Here is an 11,190-nt window from a genome sequence, read left to right on the forward strand (position 1 = left end):
CTCCAGATCTCACTGTGTCTGAGCTGAGATTTACTATGTAGGCAACAAATTCTCCATCGCCAACTATCCCCACCTCCAGATCTGGTCACACACTGTACAATCTGATTGCTCAGCCACATGAGGACAAACCCGAACAAGTCTGATTGTATGGTGTACAGTCATACTTTTCATCTCCAAACTGCTGACGAGGATTTTCAGAAAGCCTTTTGATGCTCAATAACCAAAACCAACCAAAACCGTGATCTCCACCACCAATCCAACCACCAATCCCACCACCATCACCAATCCCACCACCAATCCCACCACGACCACCAGGCCACCACCCAGGGACCTCTGGAGGGATGCTGCAACCGTGGGCCATCCTGCAAGGATCTCATGGACTTACCGGTCAGCTGATCGTACGATCCATCCAGATCCCTGGAGTCGGAGAGGTCGGCTTTCCTGCCCTTCCCTCTCATGGTGAGGTGTAGAAGCCAAGCTGTGAGCAGGCAAGGTCCTCCCAAGGATGGAGAGATCCTCAGATTCTTCAGATGGGAGAGGTGGAGAAGGATAGATCCAGGGGCCAGAGTGGGTGAGATCCTCAGAGCCAGGGTACAGGAAACAATGGATCGGGATAAGAGCTAGGTCAGGTGTGTGATCCCCAGAGCCAGGATATAGTAATCAATGGATCAGGATAGAGCTAGTCCAGAGCCAGGATACAGGAAACAATGGATTGGGATAGAGCTAGTCCAGAGCCAGGTTACAGGAAACAATGTATCAGTGCAGGTGTGTGATCTCCAGAGCCAGGGTACAGCAATGTGACAGGATAGAGCTAGTCCAGAGCCAGGTTATAGGAAACAATGGATCAGTGCAGGTGTGTGATCTCAAGAGCCTGGTTACAGGAAACAATGGATCGAGATAAGAGCTAGATCAGGTGTGTGATCCCCACAGCCAGGTTATAGTAATCAATGGATCAGGAAAGAGCTAGTACAGAGTCAGGTTATAGGAAACAATGGATCAGTGCAGGTGTATGATCTTCAGAGCCAGGGTACAGCAATGTGACAGGATAGAGCTAGTCCAGAGCCAGGTTATAGGAAACAATGTATCAGTATAGAGCTAGTCCAGAGCCAGGTTATAGGAAACAATGTATCAGTATAGAGCTAGTCCAGAGCCAGGGTACAGGAAACAATGCATCGGGATAGAGCTAGGTCAGATGTGTGATCCCCAGAGCCAGGGTACTGGAAACAATGGATCGGGATAAGAGCTAGGTCAGGTGTGTGATCCCCAGAGCCAGGATATAGTAATCAGTGGGTCAGGAAAGAGATAGTCCAGAGCCAGGTTATAGGAAACAATGGATCAGTGCAGGTGTGTGAACTCCAGAGCCAGGGTACAGGAAACAATGGATCAGGATAGAGCTAGTCCAGAGCCAGGTTATAGAAAACAATGGATCAGTATAGAGCTAGTCTACAGCCAGGTTACAGGAAATAATGTATCAGTGCAGGTGTGTGATCTCAAGAGCCAGGATGCAGGAATTAATGTATCAGTATAGAGCTAGTCCAGAGCCAGGTTACAGGAAACAATGTATCAGGATGAGGCTAGATGAGGCGTGTGACTTGCAGAGCCAGGAAACAATGTATCAGCATAGGATTGCGATCCCCAGAGCCAGCACAGAGGAAGTCACTGGAAACAATGCATCAGTTTAGAGCTGGAGGAGGTGTGCGATTCCAGAATCAGGATAGAGGCAACAATGTATCCGTTTAGAGCTAGATGAGATGTGCGATCCTCAGATCCAGGACAGGAGATCACAATGTATCAATGTAGAGCTGTGCAATCCTCAGATCCAGGATAGAGGGAACAATGTATCAGAGTAGAGCTGTGCGATCCTCAGATCCAGGACAGGAGATCACAATGTATCAATGTAGATCTGGATGAGATGTGCGATCCTCAGATCCAGGATAGAGGGAACAATGTATCAATGTAGAGCTGGATGTGCCGTGCGATCCTCAGATCCAGGATAGAGGGAACAATGTATCAGTGTTTAGCTGGGTCAGATGTGCGACCCTCAGATCCAGCACAGGAGATCACAATGTATCAATGCAGATCTGGATGAGATGTGCGACCCTCAGATCCAGGATAGAGGGAACAATGTATCAATGTGGAGCTGGATGAGCTGTGCGATCCTCAGATCCAGGATAGAGGGAACAATGTATCAATGTAGATCTGGATGAGATGTGCGATCCTTAGATCCAGGATACAGGGAACAATGTATCAATGTGGAGCTGGATGAGCTGTGCGATCCTCAGATCCAGGATAGAGGGAACAATGTATCAATGTAGATCTGGATGAGCTGTGCGATCCTCAGATCCAGGATAGAGGGAACAATGTATCAATGTGGAGCTGGATGAGCTGTGCGATCCTTGGCTGGAGCTGTGTTTGTTGATGTGCGATCTTCAGCCCCACCAACCATCAGACTTGGTCCAGGGATGGCTGGAGGCGGAGAGAACATCCCATATTATTCATTTCCCCAGCCAGGAAAACCTGCTTCACCTCCTGCTGCTAATCCCACAGCAAGCCAGGCTGTCTTGCTTTGCCTCCGTCAATCTGCTGGCTCTGCTCCTCTCCATGTGATTACACAGGCAGGTCCCTCGCACGTCTGGGGCTGTTGCTTCTCCTCTCCCTCTCACTGGAAGAAGTTTGAAGTCTCAGAGATTGCTGGGAGTGCTGAGAACATTGGACCCCGAGACATTGGAAGACTAGAACATGGGAACATTGGACCCCGAGACATTGGAAGACTAGAACATGGGAACATTGGACACCGAGACATTGGAAGACTAGAACATGGGAACATTGGACACCGAGACATTGGAAGACTAGAACATGGGAACATTGGACACCGAGACATTGGAAGACTAGAACATGGGAACATTGGACACCGAGACATTGGAAGACTAGAACATGGGAACATTGGACACCGAGACATTGGAAGACTAGAACATGGGAACATTGGACACCGAGACATTGGAAGACTAGAACATGGGAACATTGGACACCGAGACATTGGAAGACTAGAACATGGGAACATTGGACACCGAGACATTGGAAGACTAGAACATGGGAACATTGGACACCGAGACATTGGAAGACTAGAACATAGGAACATTGGACACCGAGACATTGGAAGACTAGAACATGGGAACATTGGACACCGAGACATTGGAAGACTAGAACATAGGAACATTGGACACCGAGACATTGGAAGACTAGAACATGGGAACATTGGACACCGAGACATTGGAAGACTAGAACATGGGAACATTGGACACCGAGACATTGGAAGACTAGAACATGGGAACATTGGACACCGAGACATTGGAAGACTAGAACATAGGAACATTGGACCCTGAGACATTGCAAGACTAGAATATGGGAATATTGGACCCTGAGACATTGGAAGACTAGAATATGGGAACATTGGAATATTAATATATTACATCATTGAAACATTGGAACACTGGAACTATAGAACATTGGAATATTGGACATGGGGACATTTGAACACTAGAAGATTAAATCAATCGTTAGAACACTGAAATATTCAAATCCGAACTCTAGAACTTTAGAACACTGAGACATTGGAAGACTAGAATACAGGACCATTGTAACATTAGACCACTGGAACATCAGAATATTAGAACATTGGGACATCAGAATATTAGAACATTGGGACATCAGAATATTAGAACATTGGGGCATTAGAATATTAGAACACTGGAACATTAGAATATTAGAACATTTGGGACACTGGAACATCAGAATATTAGAACATTGTGACATTAGAATATTAGAACATTGGGACATTAGAATATTAGAACATTGAGACATCAGAATATTAGAACATTGAGACATTAGAATATTAGAACATTGAGACATCAGAATATTAGAACATTGGGACATTGGAACATCAGAACATTGGGACATTGGAACATCAGAACATTGGGACATTGGAACATCAGAACATTGGGACATTGGAACATCAGAATATTAGAACATTGGGACATTGGGACATCAGAATATTAGAACATTGAGACATTAGAATATTAGAACATTGAGACATCAGAATATTAGAACATTGGGACATTGGAACATCAGAACATTGGGACATTGGAACATCAGAACATTGGGACATTGGAACATCAGAACATTGGGACATTGGAACATCAGAACATTGGAACATCAGAATATTAGAACATGGGACATTGGGACATTGGAACATCAGAATATTAGAACATTGGGACATAAGAATATTCAAACACTGAAACGTTGAAAGATTAGAATATAGGAACATTAGACCGCTGGAACATTAGAATGCTGAAACATTACAACATTGAAAAATTGGAACATTGAAACTATAGAACATAGGAATATTGGACATGGGAACATTAGAAAATGAGAGAATTGAAACATTAGAACAATGAAACAATTGAAAGATTAGAATATAGGAACATTAGAATATTGAAACATTGGAAAACTGGAATATTACAACATTGGAACACCGAGACATTGTACTATTAGAATATAGGAACACTGCAAGATTAGACCACTGGAACATTAGAATATTCAAACATTGGAACATTACAACATTAGCACACTAAGACATTGGAACATTAGAATTTTAGAACATTAAAAAATTGGAACTATAGAACATTGGAATATTGAACATTTGAAAATTAGAGCATTGGAATATTAAAAAACGGAAACATTAAAATATCAGAATATTGGAACATTAGAACACTGAAACCTTAGAAGATTTAAATACTGAAACATTAGGACATTTAAAAATTGGAACATTAGAATATAGGAACACTATAACATCAGAATATGGGAACAATACAACATTAGGATACTGGAACACGGCAACATTGTAACATTAGAACACTGAGATATTGGAACATTGGGACATTACAACATTGGAGCATTCAGATATTGAAACATTAGAGCTTTAAAACACTGGAACATTGGAAGACTAGAACATTACATTAGAACACTGAAAAAATGAAACATTGGAAATATAGAACATTGGAACATTAGGAAATTGGTACATTATAACATAAGACATTAGAACATTACACCATTAGAACACAGGAACATAAGAATAGTCAAGGATATAGAATGATAGGACATTAGAACATTAGAATATTGTAACCTAAGAACATTGAAGCATTTAAATATTAGAACATTGGGTAGCTGCGTCAAAGTGACCCCCTTTGGTCAAATGCCGCAAAGTGATCGCTCTCTGACCAACTGCATGAAAGTGATCCCTCACTGGCCCAACTGTGTCAAAGTGATCCCTCTCTAGCCAACTGCATCAAAGTGATCCCTCACTGGGCCAACTGTGTCAAAGTGATCCCTCTCTAGCCAACTGCATCAAAGTGTTCCCTCTCTGACCAACTGCCTCAAAGTGATCCCTCTCTAACCAACTACCTCAAAGTGATCCCTCTCTGACCAACTGCATCAAAGTGATCCCTTAATGGGCCAACTGCCTCAAAGTGATCCCTCTCTAACCAACTACCTCAAAGTGATCCCTCTCTGACCAACTGCATCAAAGTGATCCCTTAATGGGCCAACTGGGTCAAAGTGATCCCTCTCTAGCCAACTGCAACAAAGTGATCCCCCTCTGGCCAGCTGTGTCAAAGTGATCCCTCTCTGACCAACTGCCTCAAATTGATCATCAGTGGCCAACTGCATCAAAGTGATCCCTCTATGACCAACTGCCTCAAAGTGATCCCTCTCTGACCAACTGCATCAAATTGATCCCTGTCTGGCCAGCTATGTCAAAGTGATCCCTCTCTGGCCAACTGCATCAAAGTGATCCCTCTCTGGCCAACTGGCTCAAAGTGATCCCTCTCTGGCCAACTACATCAAAGTGATCCCCCTCTGGCCAACTGCCTCAAATATATCCCTCTCTGGCCAACTGCCTCAAAGTGATCCCTCTCTGGTCTAACTGTGTTAAAGCGATCCTTCTCTGGTCAACTGTGTGAAGGAGATCCCTCTCTGGCCAGCTGGGTTAAAGTGATCACTCACTGGCCAACTGCCTCAAAGTGATCTCTCTCTGGCCAACTGCCTCAAAGTGATCTCTCTCTGGCCAACTGCCTCAAAGTGATCCCTCTCTGGGCAACTGTGTCAAAGTGAAAAAAATATATGCAATAAAAAAATAAAGTTTCCGCATAAATTTAGGCCAAGTATATATTTATTGGTTTGTGCCAAAGTTCTAGCATCTACAAACGATAGTATATATAATGGAATTTATGCAGCTATGACACCATACTGGCAATGGTGGTGATCAGCGACTTATAGTGGGACTGTGATAGTGTGGCGGGCAATCTGGCGCTTACTGATGCTGGCTGGGAGGGACACTAACTGACTGATATCAATAGTGACACTAATACAGTGATCAATGCTAATACTATGCACTGTCACTGTACTAATCACGCTGGGGGAAGGGGTTATTATATATGAAAAATATTGTTCATATATTTTGTAATATATAAAAAATGCATTTCAACATACAGTATATTTATATATATTTTTTTAAATATATTGAATACGGACAAAATTGTAGTATTTCAAATATATGTCAATATATTTGGGAAGAATATTTTTTAAATATTTTTAAAAATATATTTTTCTTCCATGTGGGCATGCTGTGCAGCTGAGGCCCCTCCCCCCACGGGGCTTCTAAACAAATTGTGAAAAATGTCATACAGCCATCTCTGGAACGATTGGAAGTGGCTGCAAAGAGGCTGCGGGAGATTAGCGACACTGAGATGCAACAAAGGATGAGTATATTTGTTAAAATGACTTTTTTATATGTTAGAAAAAACTGAAGAACATATTTAAAAAATGTATAGTTTAAAAAATATTTTTCATATAGTCTGTAATATATAAAAACAAATTTCAACATACAGAGTATATATATATATATATATATATATATATATATGTATGTATATATATTACAAAATATATGAAACTTTTTTTTTAAAGATATATTTTCAAATATATTGTATGTCTTTAAAAATATATTTAATCTACATTTTTGGAATGCATTTACAAATATGTGTAAAAATATATGTTAAAATTACTTTTTTATATGTTAAAAAAAATCTGAAGAATATATTTAAAAAAGACATGCTTTAAAAAATATTTTTCATATAGTTTGTAATATGTAAAAAACGCATTTCAGCATACTGTATATATATATATATATATATATATATATATATATATATATTTAAATATATTTTGAAATATATTGAATACGGCCAAAGTTGTAGTATTTCAAATATATGTCAATATGACTTTTTTATATGTTAAAAAAAACTGAAGAACATATTTAAAAAATATATAATTTAAAAAATATTTTTCATATAGTCTGTAACATATAAAATCGCATTTCAACATACAGAGTATATATATATATATATATACACATATACACTGCATGTTGAAATGCGTTTTTTATATATTACAATATTACAAATTATATGAAACGTATTTTTTAAAATATATTTTGAAATATATTGTATGTCTTTAAAAATACATTTAATCTACATTTTTGGAATGCATTTACAAATATGTGTAAAAATATATGTTGAAATGACTTTTTTATATGTTAAAAAAAAATCTGAAGAATATATTTAAAAAAATACATATTTTAAAAAATATGTATCATACAGTTTGTAATAAGTAAAAAACGCATTTCAACATACTGTATATAAATATATATATATATATTTTTTTAAAATATATTGAATACGGCCAAAATTGTAGTATTTCAAATATATGTCAATATATTTGGGAAGAATATTTTTAAAAATATATTTTTCTTCCATGTGGGTATGCTGTGCAGCTGAGGCTGCAGAGAAGGAGCTTGAAGGCTGCATCCTCTTTCTCTGTCCCAAAGGTGAAACATCAGGTCTGTTTAGACCCCTCATATCTCACCAAAGCCCCCCCCCCCACGGGGCTTCTAAAAAATTGTGAAAAATGTCATACAGCCATCTCTGGAACAATTGGAAGTGGCTGCAAAGAGGCTGCGGGAGATTAGCGACACTGAGATGCAACAAAGGATGAGTATTTTGATACGTAGAGCTATACCAAAAGAAACGTCATTCACTAATCGTTTTCGAAGACTAGAGGAGACAAAGGGGAGGTAACGGGACGCCCTGAACGTATAACATGTAAAGGAGAAATGTAAATGCTGCCCATAGCAACCGGGATCCAGGCTCCATGTATGCGGCAGATGCGGTTTAATTAATAGGGAAAAAAAAAAGAAAATCGTTGAAAAGAAAAATCCAGGAAGTGCGGCATGACTGACATCTATAATGAGCAAATCTTCCGATTCAAACCACCGGATTGACTGGGAGAAAAAAAAATGGATTTTCAAATTGATTCCGTCCGCCGACAGACTATGACACCATCATTATTTTTAATCCTGTTTACGTTCGGAATATGGGAACGCCACGCTACCAATGATGAAAGAGAGGAGAGCAGGACATTAGGGTCCTTAAAACAGTTCTTAGGTGGAGGTGGGGTAGGCTTCCCTGAATAAATGAGTTTTCAAGCATCGTCTAAAGGCGAACAGGGTAGGAGCTAACCGGACATGCTGGGGCAGGGAGTTCCAGAGGATTGGTAAGGCTCTGGAGAAGTCCTGGAGGCGAACATGGGGGAAATAACAAGGGAACTGGAGAGCAAGAGGTCTTGGGAGGAGCGGAGAGGACAGTTTGGGCGATATCTGCAGATGAGGTTGGTGATGTAGCTGGGGGGCGACGTCGTGGATGTCCTTGTATGTTGTAATTCGTATTTTCTTCCCCGTTCCCCACAGTTCACTGTCCTGCACCCTACTGTCCTAAGACAGTTCTTAGGTGGAGGTGGGGTAGGCTTCCCTGAATAAACGAGTTTTCAAGGATCGTCTAAAGGCAGACAGGGTAGGAGCTAACTGGACATGCTGGGGCAGGGAGTTCCAGAGGATTGGAGAGGCTCTGGAGAAGTCCTGGAGGCGAACATGGGAGGAGATAACAAGGGAACTGGAGAGCAGGAAGTCTTGGGAGCAGCAGAGCAGATGGTTTGGGAGATATCTGCAGATGAGGTTGGTGATGTAGTTGGGGGCGACGTCGTGGATGTCCTTGTATGTTGTGGTTCGTATTTTCTTCCCCGCAGGTTCACTGTCCTGCACCCAGGGGTGGACTGACAACTCATGTGGCCCCTGTGTCTTTGCCCAAACTCAAAAAAGCCTTTGACAAAGGTACCAGGGGAATCTCATGGGGCCCCTACTGACCCCGAGCCCTCGGGCAGTGCCCGAGTTTCCAAATGGTCATTCCCCCCCTGCCTGCACCCTACTATCCTTCAGACAGTTCTTAGGTGGAGGTGGGGTAGGCTTCCCTGAATAAACGAGTTTTCAAGGATCGTCTAAAGGTGGACAGGGTAGGAGCTAACCGGACATGCTGGGGCAGGGAGTTCCAGAGGATTGGTGAGGCTCTGGAGAAGTCCTGGAGGCGAACATGGGAGGAAATAACAAGGGAACTGGAGAGCAGGAGGTCTTGGAAGGAGCTGAGAGGACAGTTTGGGCGATATCTGCAGATGAGGTTGGTGATGTAGTTGGGGGCGACGTCGTGGATGTCCTTGTATGTTGTGGTTCGTATTTTCTTCCCTGCGGGTTCACTGTCCTGCACCCAGGGGTGGACTGACAACTCATGGGGCCCCCGGGCAATAGGGGATCATGGGGCCCCTGTGTCCTTGCCCAAACTCAAAAAAGCCTTTGACAAAAGGTACCAGGGGCATCTCATGAGGCCCCCTACTGACCCCGGGCCCTCGGGCAGTGGCCGAGTTTCCAAATGGTCAGTCCGCCCCTGCCTGCACCCTACTGTCCTAAGACAGTTCTTAGGTGGAGGTGGGGTAGGCTTCCCTGAATAAATGAGTTTTCAAGGATCGTCTAAAGGCAAACAGGGTAGGAGCTAACCAGACATGCTGGGGCAGGGAGTTCCAGAGGATTGGTGAGGCTGTGGAGAAGTCCTGGAGGTGAGCATGAGAGGAGATAACAAGGAAACTGGAGAGCAGGAGGTCTTGGAAGGAGCTGAGAGGACAGTTTGGGCGATATCTGCAGATGAGGTTGGTGATGTAGCCTGGGGCGACGTCGTGGATGTCCTTGTATGTTGTAATTCGTATTTTCTTCCCCACAGGTTCACTGTCCTGCACCCAGGGGTGGACTGACAACTCATGGGGCCCCTGTGTCTTTGCCCAAACTCAAAAAAGCCTTTGACAAAGGTACCAGGGGCATCTCATGGGGCCCCTACTGACCCCGGGCACTCGGGCAGTGCCCGAGTTTCCAAATGGTCATTCCCCCCCTGCCTGCACCCTACTGTCCTAAGACAGTTCTTAGGTGGAGGTGGGGTAGGCTTCCCTGAATAAACGAGTTTTCAAGGATCGTCTAAAGGTGGACAGGGTAGGAGCTAACCGGACATGCTGGGGCAGGGAGTTCCAGAGGATTGGTGAGGCTCTGGAGAAGTCCTGGAGGCGAACATGGGAGGAAATAACAAGGGAACTGGAGAGCAGGAGGTCTTGGAAGGAGCTGAGAGGACAGTTTGGGCGATATCTGCAGATGAGGTTGGTGATGTAGCCGGGGGCGACGTCGTGGATGTCCTTGTATGTTGTAATTCATATTTTCTTCCCCACAGGTTCACTGTCCTGCACCCTACTGTCCTTCAGACAGTTCTTAGGTGGAGGTGGGGTAGGCTTCCCTGAATAAACGAGTTTTCAAGGATCGTCTAAAGGTGGACAGGGTAGGAGCTAACTGGACATGCTGGGGCAGGGAGTTCCAGAGGATTGGTGAGGCTCTGGAGAAGTCCTGGAGGCGAACATGGGAGGAAATAACAAGGGAACTGGAGAGCAGGAGGTCTTGGAAGGAGCTGAGAGGACAGTTTGGGCGATATCTGCAGATGAGGTTGGTGATGTAGTTGGGGGCGACGTCGTGGATGTCCTTGTATGTTGTGGTTTGTATTTTCTTCCCTGCGGGTTCACTGTCCTGCACCCAGGGGTGGACTGACAACTCATGGGGCCCCCGGGCAATAGGGGATCATGGGGCCCCTGTGTCCTTGCCCAAACTCAAAAAAGCCTTTGACAAAAGGTACCAGGGGCATCTCATGAGGCCCCCTACTG

The sequence above is a fragment of the Staurois parvus genome, unplaced genomic scaffold (genome assembly GCF_062004578.1).
Source record: "Staurois parvus isolate SC_StPar_1 unplaced genomic scaffold, SC_StPar_1.0 ptg001248l, whole genome shotgun sequence".
Taxonomy (NCBI): Eukaryota; Metazoa; Chordata; class Amphibia; order Anura; family Ranidae; genus Staurois; species Staurois parvus.